The sequence below is a fragment of the Antennarius striatus genome, chromosome 13, assembly GCF_040054535.1.
Source record: "Antennarius striatus isolate MH-2024 chromosome 13, ASM4005453v1, whole genome shotgun sequence".
In the NCBI taxonomy this organism is placed as follows: domain Eukaryota; kingdom Metazoa; phylum Chordata; class Actinopteri; order Lophiiformes; family Antennariidae; genus Antennarius; species Antennarius striatus.
Genome location: NC_090788.1, coordinates 12,489,438 through 12,503,040, shown reverse-complemented (window position 1 = coordinate 12,503,040; position 13,603 = coordinate 12,489,438). Strand labels below are relative to the sequence as shown.

General features: G+C 44.1%; 1 long non-coding RNA gene across 1 annotated transcript; it reads left to right on the top strand.

The window, feature by feature from the left end:
• The first annotated feature begins 1,614 nt into the window (after positions 1-1,614).
• On the top strand, positions 1,615-3,207 carry LOC137605710 (uncharacterized). Its single transcript, XR_011037775.1, has 4 exons — positions 1,615-1,732; positions 2,336-2,476; positions 2,637-2,743; positions 2,871-3,207. It is a non-coding gene; the product is annotated as an uncharacterized lncRNA (long non-coding RNA).
• Positions 3,208-13,603: the final 10,396 nt, after the last annotated feature.

Genomic DNA, 13,603 nt, shown 5'->3' with positions numbered 1-13,603 from the left:
CTTATTCTGTTGCATACGTCTTTTCCTTCGACTGGCCATTACACTCCTGACACCAAATGTCACGGGTTTGTGAATGCAGTGGGGAAAAAAATGGTGGCGCAGCCGCAAAAGATTCGTTTTTGGTGGGGTTTTTATTTTCACCAACAACAAGCAGTAAAAAAATATTTACAGTGCTCATCAAAATTGCCAAAACCAAAAACCCAGCGCAACAAAAAGAAGTATATACAGAGAAAACTAGTGATGGCAGTTCGACACTGAAGCTTCGGTACATGTTTCAAACCCTAGAACTACAATTCAATAGAACCACTGCTTCAGAGCTTGCTTTGGGGCGGAAGTCAGTCACGTGACAATGACATCCAAAGCACCACTTGCTTCGTTTCTCGAGGGAACCACCCGACTGGTTCGCAGTCCAAGGATGTAATTCACTGACACGTTTCCTCACCTGTGACAGTTTTGAATGTTAGCGCCAAAACTCCTTTATATACGCTCTGGAAAATGCACCGTTTGTGGGTTTTTGTCGGAGAGTTGTTGTCCCTGTTGTTGTTGCTGTTGTCATTGCGTTGCGTCGGAAGCAAGGAGGGCAAGGAATGCTACTGCAGACACAACTGTGGAGGTGCAGCGGTATTTGACCGAACCACCGCTGGCCAGGTCAGAAGACCCAGTGGATTACTGGAAGAACCACCACAATGTATACCCAAATTTATTTAAACTGGCGAAAAAACGTTTATGCACGACGGCTTCATCTGTTCCATGTGAACGAGTCTACTCCAAATGTGGAGAAATTGTGACTAAAAAAAGAAACAGACTTAATCCAAATACTGGGGAAAAAATAATGTATCTCAATAAAAATCTTTGATCACCCTCATCCCAAATTATCAACCCTCTTAATCTTCCATAGTTGCACAAGCACACCCAACCAATACCAGATATTCCCTGCATTCACTCCTCAACAACACTCCACACATTTGTCAATTATTATAGGTGCATAGAATATAATATTCAGTCTAGGGTATATCAAAATTTAAAATGAAAGATGCTATAAATCCAAGCAAAAAGGAGATGATGGTGCATGTGTGTAGTAGAAAGCTTCTTGTCAAACTAACTTGCAGTTCAGGGTTTAAACTTCGCCAGGAGAGGTCACTATAACTGAAACTTCGAGTAATGAACTCATTTTCGAACCAGTTGGCTCAAGTGATTCAGTGCTTCACAAAAGCTTCATTTGCCCATCACTAGAGAAAACTTACACTACCAATAGCAACCATGCATAATATTCAAGAATGCTCGACCCTAGCTCCAACTCTCCAACTCCAACTCTCCCCCATAAAGCAGAAATGCTTCCGTTAAATAACCCCATGCCCCTCCCCTGGCAAACCAACAATAATTAAATGGGGTTGGTTTTACAATATCTGATATAATACAACCGAAACAGAAAAACCTGCTTTACAAAATAAACCAGAACAGAATAAAACATAAATGCCCATCATATGGCTGTTTAAACATTTCTCAAAACCCTGTAAAATACCGAGAATGTACATGCAACAGTCTAAGCGGGACCGCGCTCCTGCGGTCCTGTCAGGAAACAATGAGAGTGCTGCTGCGGTCGCTGTCCTGCGCGAGGGAGAGAGGCATGCGGAACGGAGATGGACGGAGCGGTCTCTACTGCTCCGTCACAAAAACAAATCGGAGATGGCAACATAACAAACTTCTACTGCATGCAGTGAGTTCCTGCTGGGTAAGTGACATCATTCCTTGCTGTAGTTGTTGAAATTATCGAAAGTGTTGTGAACCCTGGCTTCTTATGTTATGTCAACACTGGCAGAGATGGAAAACATTTAGTCTTTGCTCATAGTCATCTTAAAGTTCTTGAAAACCAGCACTTAATTCATTTACGGTTTAACTACTTCCGTATTTCTCACTCCCAAGTGTTGATAGAACAGTGGCATATTTAAAAGAAAAACAATTTCACAAATGTTGACACAGTAGGACAATTATTATACAAGACAAAATGTAATCCTTTACAAAAAAGACAGCAGCACAGCAATACACATCTGGTTTTGTGAATTTCCCTTTTGATAATATATTTTAAAAAGGTGATACAGTCAAGTATTCACCACTGGATTTGAGTACAAAAGACGTCATTTGCAGAAATGTATAAAATGGAATGCATTACTCTAAAATGTTTAATGTCTTGAGGGTTGATATATTCTGTACTAGTTTGAATGGATATTATAAAGCATTTCATTATGCTTTTATGAACATTCTCGCTACTGTGCCAATTTTTTTAAAGGTTCGGTTGAGGATTTGGTCTTTAATATGGGTTGGTCCTATCTCTTAGGTCATTGGGAGGACCATGCGCCAAATTAAACAGCTGAGAAAGGGACTGAATGATGTGATGGTATGGCCACTGCTGACATCTAGGCCAGATGTTGTCTCACTTATTTTCCCTAAAATGGCTGAAATGGAGTTCACACCCCAGGTATGTCAGTAGTTTAGTTACATTTGTGACTTCACTTAATGAATTTACATGTTTTCAATGACTGAGCTGGTTGTTTGTCCATTTACCAAGAATGTGATCTGCATATTCCTCCACCAAAATAAGTTCTCCCTTTAAAATAATTACATTGATGTTTTTTAAGATGCTCCTAGAAAAAACCACATGGCCAGCTGAGGACAGTGATGATGAAGACTTTGACAGAGTCCACGTGCCGCATCACTGGCTTCCTAAGGATGTTCATTGAAACAGGTATTAACATGTTATTTGGCAAATGCATTGCTCTCTTTACAAATGCTTCTATGTCTCATGGATATACTGTATATGATCAATTTAAGTTTAACTAAACGTTGTATTGAATCAATTTTATGACTTTTAGCTTCATCGGGTACACTGGCCCAGCTGCTGACATTCTGGGTTGGATGAGAGAAACTTCCTCCTGAACTGAAAGTGGAGATCTATGGGGGAACCCTTCCTATGTGCTTTGAAACATTTCAAAACCTGTGTGGACTTCGAGGAAGCACTTGTCTGTGCCATAAGTAGTGCAAAGACTGGATTTGGACTTATTTAAGAAGACAGATGTCATTGAATGCACTATTCAGTAGGTCAGGTCAATTGACACAAGTTCAATGTCTGAAAACATTTAACATACTGTGCAGTAGTTGATCAGTGTTTTATTCACAATATTTTTTCCACTTACTGTAACCAAACATTTCTGCATCTTCAGCTTTCAGTGTTAACAGAACAACATTCATATTATTCATTCTGTGACTAATAATGACACAGGAAGAAAAGGAGTGGAGCTGTGCATTAAGTGCATTTACAAGATTTTAACTATGATCATGGTAGAGCTTAAAAGTAAAAGTTTGTTTTTTTTTTATTTAAAGAAAGGAAACATTTTCAGTTTATGCCTGCTTGTTGTAATATGCTAAATAAAAGCATGGGTTGGATATCAGTCTGCTATGATTCTTTACAAAACGTGCACAGTCTCTACATATGATCTAAGTGCATCAGTTACAGAAACTCATGGAGCTGGCAAAATGGCAACCTCTTCCAGTGAGAGCTTGCATGCCAGCTGAACCTCGGGAACTGACACAGTGCCTCCACAGTCGATCCCATAATCTTCATACACCTGAATGGAGGACAAGCATGATCAATCTTGTACTTAAGATTGTTATTTTTTGTCACCAAGTTGGTGAAAAACTAAATGTTGCCCATTCAGTTTTGTAAAATAGTAGTTATGCACAGTATACCCAATAGAAACTACAGCTTAGAGGTTGATCTTTGAAAGCTCAGGAGACTTTGAAGATGCTATAACCTCTCTTTCAAGTAAAATATTTTCTCCCATAATTCCTTTGGAGGAACAGACATTTAAAAAATGTTAAAAGTTGATCTTAAACCTCAGTAGGATCCTCCATATGGCCTGCTCTCTGTGTCTTCTCCAGAGTTGCTGTGGTGACTGATTCCTCTCAGTTCTAATACCATGAAAGTTCCAAACATCCCTGAAAGAGTCAAGGCTTTGCTGGAGTAGTGGAAAGAATCTCCGGTGCAGTGCAAAAAGATGGACTTCATTGTCTGGATTTAGTGTTCCCTGAACTTCCAATGAAGTGAAGATCTGATAGAAGAGGTCCAGGGTATATTCATACACATCTCTCCACATCCTTTCTATTCTGTTTTTAGGAGAAAAAAAAATGACATGGTGTCAATTTATGTGTGACATATGCTAAAGAGGTACATTCAACTGGTATGCTGCTTGTGTGAGCCTAGCTGCCAAACATATTTATTTTCCGTTGATTGTGAACACTTCTGTCTGTGATGTGCGAATTCCTGTCGGTACCTCTGCTCCTGATCATGAATTCTGCTACATCTGCATTCTCTCCCCCTTTATCAGACCATACCCTTGATGGCAGCCCGTACTGCTCAACAGCAGTGATAAAGCTCTGTAAGACCGTACTAGCTCTGTTATTGCCAGCCACAGTCAGGTAGACGGGTAAACGACTGTATCCATCCACCCCACCATGGACAACAAATCTCCACCTGTCAGGCAATTGTGAACACAAAAAGGCACAACTTTATTGTAAAACAATCCTAATGACATCTATAGAAAGAGCCATTGTTTATCTGCTAGCATCACTGACCTGATGAGCTTATGATTGCCATCTATAGTATATGCCATAAAGAGTTTGGGCCAGAAACAGAATACTGCCGTATTCTTAATACATGCAGTCTTAAACGTCTCATGTAGACTCCCTCTGCATCAACTCTGTGTAAAGACTCCTGCAGTCTTGAGACTGAAGGGAGGAAAATGAAATAACCATAAACTCAATGCCAACTTCATTAGAAACACCTGTTCAACAGACTAGACCAGTACTGGAACAAAATACTTGAGGAGTCACTTATTGTGAGGAATTGGTGGTGTCATAATAAAAGACAATATAATGATGTGTGTAAAACTACTACACTTACAGAACAGAACCACCACAGCCTCAAAAATAATGAGAGTTCACTTAATTTTCAGAAAGAGAATAAACAAGTTGCAAACCGTAGGCTACTTCAGGATAGGATATGGCTATTGGTTTCAAGTAAACTGCAAATAAAATTACTGATGCATTGCAAATGGGTACATGAATATTATCTTAAAATTAGCTGGCTTTACTTTGTATAGGATACAGGATACATCAATGAAGATGTGTCCCAAGTGCATCTAGGAGATGTTTCTTTAAAGTTATAAGCTGGCAGAGCCAGAGACTCCTAGGAAGAGACTAGGTGGCAACCAAGAACAGTTTGGTCGACTACTGGAGAGTCAGTTGACAGCTTGGAAAGACGGCAACCGGGACAGCATTGGTTAACCCCAGCCTGTATCTTTCGTGAGAAAGAACCCCAACAAGCTATGGAAAGCCCTAAAGAGAAATACCCCCACGAGATCCCGACAGGAGGGGAGGATGAGATCTCCATTTGGATGGACTATAGGTTAACTACCCCCATAAACGAACTGACTACGAGTATGACATGCAAGCTATGCAAAAACAAACGTGGCCTAAAAATCCATCAGGCCAGAATGAAATGTTTGGAGCTGGAGAGCGAGGTACAACGCACAGGTCTTGGACCTGGTGAGATGCAGGAGGAGCCCGGACAGGAGGCAACCCACAGATCCTAGTCCCTCCACGTACCAATCTCCCGACCCCGACAGAGTAGTTCCACAGCAGGGGATTAAATGGCCCCCAGCAAGCAGACGGAGCGAGTGACTGCAGTTTGACGAGGACGTGTCCAACATCATTCGAGCCACAGCCAAAGGATACATTGACAGCAGACTCCAAGTAATGACCACCATCATTGTCAGCTATGGCTCAGAAAGATTTGGCTGGACTGAGAAGGGTAACACCAAGACCACATCCTACACCATGAACGGCAGGGCCACTAAGATTCACCAACTGCGCCAGGAGCTCCGAACCCTCAAGAGACAGTTCAAGAGAGCTACTGAGGAGGAGAAGCAACCATTGGCAGAACTGCATAACATCCTGCGGAAGAAGCTGATAACCCTCCGCAGAGCAGAGTGACACAGGAGGCGGGGAAGAGAGAGAGCAAGGAAGCGCGTGGCCTTCATTGCCAATCCCTTCCGTTTTGCCAAACAGCAACTTGGGGATAAACGCAGTGGCCGGCTCGAGTGCTCAAAAGAAGAAGTGAACCACTTCCTCCAGAACACTTTGAGCGACCCACTGAGGGAACAAGATCTAAGACCCAACAAAGCTCTCATCAGCCCTGCCCCACCAATAGCAGAGTTCATGCTGACGGAGCCTAGTCTGAAGGAGGTCGAAGAGGTCATCAAGGCAGCCCGTTCAGCATCTTTCCCAGGCCCCAGTGGGGTACCTTACCTCGTCTACAAGCTCTGTCCAGAGCTTCTCCAACACCTATGGAAGACCCTGAAGGTGATCTGGTGATGGGGGAGAATGGCCGACCAGTGGAGGTGTGCAGAGGTAGTTTGGTTCCCCAAAGAGGAGGACTCGAAAAACATTAACCAGTTTCGGACAATCTCACCAGTGAGTGTGGAAGGGAAGGTGTTCTTCAGCATTGTCTCCCGAAGACTGACGAGTTTCTCCTCAAGAACAAATACATCAACACTTCAGTACAGAAGGGTGGGGTTCCTGGAGCTCCCGGCTGTCTAGAGCACACTGGTGTAGTCACACAGCTCATCAGAGAGACCCATGAGAACAGAGGCGATCTCGCTGTGTTGTGGTTGGACCTGACTAACGCCTACGGGTCCATCCCACACAAACTAGTTGAGCTAGCGCTACACCTCCACTACGTTCCCAGTAAGATCAAGCACGTGATCCTGGATTATTATGGCAATTTCAGGCTCAGGTTAACTTCTGGATCAGTAACATCAGGCTGGCATTGCCTTGGGAAAGGAATAATAACAGGTTGTACCATTTCTGTTACCCTTTTCGCACTGGCAATGAACATGGTGGTCAAGGCTGCAGAGGTGGAATGCAGAGGGCCCCTATCCAGATCAGGTGTTCACCAGCCCCCTATAAGAGCCTACCTGGATGACTTTACCATTACAACAACATCGGTCCCAGGGAGCAGGCGGATCTTGCAGGGATTGGAGAGACTCATCACATAGGCTAGGATGAGTTTCAAGCCCTCCAAGTCAAGGTCCATGTTACTAAAGAGGGGGAAGGTGATGGATAAGTATCGGTTCTCGATCTCTGGAACTGCAATCCCATCCATCACGGAGCAGCCAGTCAGCTTGGGGAAGATCTTTGACTCAAGCCTAAAAGACTCTGCTGCCATCCAGGAGTTTGGTGTGCAACTAGGAGCGTGGCTCACTAGGGTGGACAAGTCTGGCCTACCTGGTAGATTTAAAGCCTGGATCAACCAGCACTCCATTCTGCCCAGAGTCTTGTGGCTTCTCCTCGTCTATGCAGTCCCCGTAACAACTGTGGAATCCCTCGAAAGGAAAATCAGTGGCTTTCTCCGGAAGTGGCTGGGCCTTCCCCGCAGCCTCAACAGCGCTGCCCTGTACGGGACAAGTAACACCCTCCAGCTACCCTTCAGTGGGCTCACTGAAGAATTCAAAGTGGCACGTACAAAAGAAGCCCTACAGTACAGGGATTCCAGGGACTGTAAGGTGTCATCAGCTGGGATTGAAGTGAGGACAGGAAGGAAGTGGAAGGCTGAGAAGGCAGTGGAGGGGGCAGAGTCACGCCTAAGGCAGAAAGCACTGGTAGGGGTCTTGGCAACAGGGAGAGCAGGCCCGGGCTACTTCCCAAAGACCCCAGTGAGCCAGGCCCGGGGAAAGGAGAGACACCATTTACTCCAGGAAGAAGTCGGGGCAGCTGTGGAGGAGGAGCGAGTGAGTAGGGCAGTGGGACTCCGGCAGCAAGGGGCATGGACAAGATGAGAGAGCGTGCTGCAGCACAAAGTTACCTGGTCAGACATCATGCAGGAAGACTTCCACTGCGTCCGGTTGCTAGTGCAGGCAGTCTACGACGCTCTCCCGAGCCCAGCGAACCTCCATGTATGTGGGAAGAGCAAGACACCTTCCTGCCCCCTGTGCGCCGGAAGAGGCTCCTTGGAACATCTCCTCAGCAGCTGCCCAAAGTCCCTGGCTGATGGTCGCTACCGCTGGCGCCACGACCAAGTTCTGAAAGCAGTTGCTGACAGCATAGCCTCGGCCATCAGCACCAGCAAACACCATCATGCTCCAAAGAAGGCAGCCCCCTTCATCAAAGCTGGAGAGAGACCCTGGGCATGTCCAAAGATAACAACAGGACTCCTCCACACAGCCCCTGATTGGCAGCTGAACGTTGACCTGGGAAAACGACTTTGCAGGACGTTCTGTCTGCAAAGTCCTAGGCCGTTTGGGCGTGACAGGGGCGGCCAAGAAGAGGGCCATTAAATCCGCTAGCGAAGCCGTAGAGAAAGCCACGAGGTGGCTGTGGCTCAAAAGGGCAGATCCGTGGGTTGCTACTGGGACACAAGTCGGGGCATGATCAACCCCGGCTGGGTCACCTGGGGGAAGGTGTCTGATGTTGCGAGACCTGAAACACCCAATGACCTCAGGATACATCACTGAAGATGCGTCCCAGTGCATCCAGGAGATGTTTCTTTAAAGAAAGAAAGTAGCTCACATTGAAATAATAAATAGCCTACGTTAAAAATTAATTCAATTATACAACAATTAGTTCCGACCGGGTAATTTGATTGGACAAGAGGCATTCCGTGAGTGCTGATACAACAAATCAAATAAAATCACTTCTGTAACAGGTTTTCGAAATATAATTTTATTATTATATTATTTAATTAGTCAACTATTACACTCGCTATATTGTTGCAAACTGAGGTTCACGCCGAGAAGATGGATATAATGACATTTGTAGAGCTGTTGCATTGTATAAAAACCAAGCAAAGCTGTGATATTGTTTCAACGGAATTATAAATGGTCATTTGTACAAACAAAAAGCATTAACATAGAGTGATACTCTAAATGTAATATCCTTTCTGAGTGGATGAGACTGGCAATTAATAAACTGAAAACTCATGAATTTAGAGTAAATACCTTAAACCATATTGTTGCATGCGCCTCCTGATGGTCCTCTTTGACACTCTTTGACACCCTGTCAAATTGCATCACTGCAATTTGACAGCCTGGTAATCCACAAGGAACGTGATGTTCCAGAACTGCCCTCGGTATGTCAAACGCCAAACGCCCTTGCGCCATGGTACCAGAAAAGCGGCGGAGTATTTCTTCTAAATTTGCAGTCACTCTATGGTCAACATCTTGGTCGGAAAGTGCGAAAATAACTCCAAAAACTTCAATAACTTCCTCTGCTTTACACGCAACATGGTCGGGGTCAGCAGGTCTTGCTTCCACATACTCCGCAAGGTCTAAAATATTTCTCACCAACTCTCTAGAAAGTTGATGGAGATCCTCCATCAACACAGCCGCCATGTTTAGAAAGACTTCTACTTTCGGTTTCAAGTTAGACCAAAGCAGTGGATTAGACAGGATTTACGTTAGCCCCGCCCACCGATGTTAATGGCCGAGGTTGACAGATAAAATAAAATCATGATCCACTGCAACACAAGGACCATGAAATAATTAATTAAGTAGTGAAATAATGTTTTTTTTAATCTAAAATGAATTGGTATTTTAATGAATTAATAACACATTTAATAACACATGTATGTATTTATTTCCAATTTTAATTAATCAATGACATATTTAATTAATTATTTAATGATGTATTTATTTATTTAATGTTAGCACTTAAAATAATTGGTATTTTAATGAATTAATGATACATTTAATAACAAATGTATGTATTTAATTGCAATTTTAATGAATTAATGACATTTTTAATTAATTATTTAATGAAGTATTTATTTATTTAATTTTGGCACTTTTAGTCCTCCATACTGTTCAGCTGTACCACATCAACTATTCCCTCACTACATTACAGAAAGCCTGTCATGTTGGTCATCACAAAATACTTGCTCTAACTTTTATGATGTGCTTTTTATTATATACCTATAATATATATTAAAGTGTCTCAATTAATTGAAGAGTGCATTTCCAGCAAGTGTTGTGATATGTGTATATAACTATTAACAGTTATATTATTCCAATATTTACTCTTTTGGTTATTATAAACGACTGAAACCTTTCATTGCATTAATTTCTTTTTCTGCATTTATGATTTTGTATTTAGTTTTAGACAAGAAGCTTGTTTAGAAGAATATTTGCTGTTGTTGTTGTTGTTTTGCAACATTCAGGAAAATGTTGGCCTTGACTGAAAAGGTCTTTATGTCATTAAAACTACAGAAAAATGGAATGACAACAGTGAGCTCCAGAATGGAGATGGGAGGTGGAGAGACAGCTTATCATTATTTCACCCACCAGCAAGATGCACTCAGTACTTAATCATCTTGCTATACTTTCTATTCTGTTACAGTGATTATTTTAAAAGCCCTGTGAATGACAAATTCATTTTGCTGTTGCTTTTAGCGTAAAAAAGTTAACTTTTACAAGCTGCAGTCACATTTAATGTGAACATATATATATATATATATATATATATATATATATATATATATATATATATATATATATATATATACAAATGCAGAAAGGGGCGTGGTCTGGAATGCAGGAGGGCGTGGTTTCGAACCCCAGACATGGCGGACACGATCCAGTGAGGGTCCTTAGGCAAGACCCTTAATGCTATACCAGCCTACCTCAAACATGAGTGAACACAATTAAGACAGAGTCATACTGGCTCGGACGTCGCCCGGGTTAACAAGATCCACGTCAGATGCTAGGGAACCAGGGCAATCTGATGAGAAATGGGTTACTGGAACAAGACACACATGGACAAAGGCGGAGAATACGGAGTTGTTGGAATGCTTCTACACGAGTAATCCCAGAGAGAGGGGATATATGGGGCGGATGTGGGACCAATGGAAGCTTCGAAACCCACAATCAAGGCTAACAAAGAAACAGCTGTTAGCCCAGTGTTCCAACATCCGTAACCGAAAACTGCTGTCACAACTAGAGGTCGATGAAATACTACAACAATGCTACAGCAAGGGAGAGCCAGGACGCCAGGTCAGCGGGGGGATATCACCCCCCCCCACAATCCGAGATTGGGTACCAAGCCCCAAGAGACATACACAGCCTCAATACAAAAGCTGCTGACCTGAGAAGGAAGATCGTGACCCAAATGGAAACCTGGAGCCTCCGACAAATACCGAAGCTAAATTGCCAAGTACCTTCAGAAGATCTGCTAGAAGATGTGAACTCTGCAATAAGAACCATCCCCAAAGGGAACATAACTGAGACCAACAAGCTGATCCACAGTACAGCAACAGTAATCCTCGAGATGCTGGGATATAAGATCAACACAGGGCATAACAAGCAATACCCTCCATGGAAGAGACGGTTAGAGACCAAGATAAAGGCGACATGGAGAGAAGTCAGCCAGCTAGCTGAGCTACAGAAGGGGAACATGGTGAATAAAGGGGTACCCAGGAAATACCGCAAGCTCTCCATACCTGAAGCACTCGAAACTGCCAAACAGAGACTAATGGCTCTGGCTACCCGACTGAAGAGATACACTAAGGAGATTGAGGCCAGGAGAATAAGCAAGAACTTCTCCACTCAACCAGGAAAGGTGTACTCTCAGTGGCAGGGAAATAGCATCCGGCCAGACCCACCAAGAGCTGAGGTGGAGAAATACTGGAAGGGCATATGGGAAAGAAAGCATCACACGACACCGATACCCAGTGGCTAGTGGACCTGAGGATTGACCACAGCAGCCTCCCAGAACAAGAACCAGTAACCATCTCAATGGCAGACATCCAAGAAAGAGTGTCAAAGATGAAGAGTTGGTCAGCACCGGGCCTGGATATGATCCATGCATACTGGCTAAAGAAGCTGACAGCACTCCATGAGCGTCTAGCAGCACAGATGAACCAGCTGCTAAGGGATGGGACACACCCAGAATGGTTGACTGAAGGCAGGACAGTCCTGATCATGAAAGACCCACAGAAGGAATGTACCCCATCCAACTACCAGCCAATAAGCTGTCTCATCATGGCAGCTAAGATGAGTAGGCACATGGATCAATATATGAGCAGGGCACAGAAAGGAGTTGGTAGTAACACCAGGGGAGCCAAGCACCAGCTACTGGTGGACAGAGCAGTACACAGACCAACTTGTGCACCGCCTGGATTGACTACCAGAAAGCCTACGACTCATTGCCACACAGGTGGATACTGGAATGTCTGGAACTGTATAAGGTCAACAGGACACTAAGAGCCTTCATCAAGAACTCAATGGGGAAGTGGAAGACAACCCTGGAGACTAACTCCAAGCCAATTGCCAAAGTTAACATGAAGTGCGGCATATACCAAGGGGATGCACTATCACCACTGCTGTTCTGCATAGGCCTGAACCCCCTCAGTCACATCATCACAAAGAGTGGCTATGGATACCGATTCCGAAGTGGGACAACAATCAGCCATCTCCTCTACACGGATGACATCAAGCTGTATGCCAGGAATGAGCGAGAAATTGACTCACTGATCCACACCACTAGGATCTACAGGTCATTCGGATTAGACAAATGTGGCCGGATGGTATCAAGAAGAGGCAAGATGATCGGAACTGAAGGGGTTGACCTACCAGGGGGCAGGATAGAAGACATCAAGGACAGCTACAAATACCTTGGAATCCCACAGGCTAATGGCAACCATGAGGAGGCCGCAAGGAAGTCATCCACAGCCAAATACCTCCAGAGAGTAAGGCAAGTCCTGAGAAGTTGGCTGAATGGCAAGAACAAGGTCCAAGCCATCAACATGTATGCACTGCCTGTCATCAGATACCCCGCTGAGATCATAAGCTGGCCAAAGGAGGAGATAGAAGCCACAGACATCAAGACGAGAAAGCTCCTCACCATGCATGGAGGGTTTCACCCCAAGTCCAGCATCCTGAGGCTGTACACTAAGCGGAAAGAGGGAGGCCGAGGACTAGTGAGCATCAGGGCCAGTCTCCAGGATGAGACATCAAAAATCCAAGAGGACATCAGGAAGATGGCCCCAACAGATGAACTGCTCAGTGAATGCCTTAGACAGCAGAAACCTGAGGAGGAAGAGGAAGAGGAGGGGACAACATGGAGGGACAAGCCCCTACATGGCATGTACCACTGTCAGATAGAGGAAGTGGCTGGTATCAAGAAGACCTACCAATGGCTGAGTAAAGCTGGACTGACAGACAGCACAGAGGCACTGATCATGGCAGCACAAGAACAGGCCCTGAGTACAAGAGCAATAGAGGCCAATATCTACCACAGTAGATCTGACCCAAGGTGCAGGCTATGTAAAGAAGCCCCAGAGTCAGTCCAGCATGTGGTAGCAGGGTGTAAGATGCTCGCCAGCTCAGCATACATGGAAAGGCACAACCAAGTAGCTGTTATAGTGTACAGGAACATCTGTACCCAGTATGGATTAGAAGTACCCAAATCCCAATGGGACATACCACCGAAGGTGTTTGAGAACGACAAGGCTAAAAGCTGCTGGCTAACAAACCGGACATAGTGGTGATGGACAAAG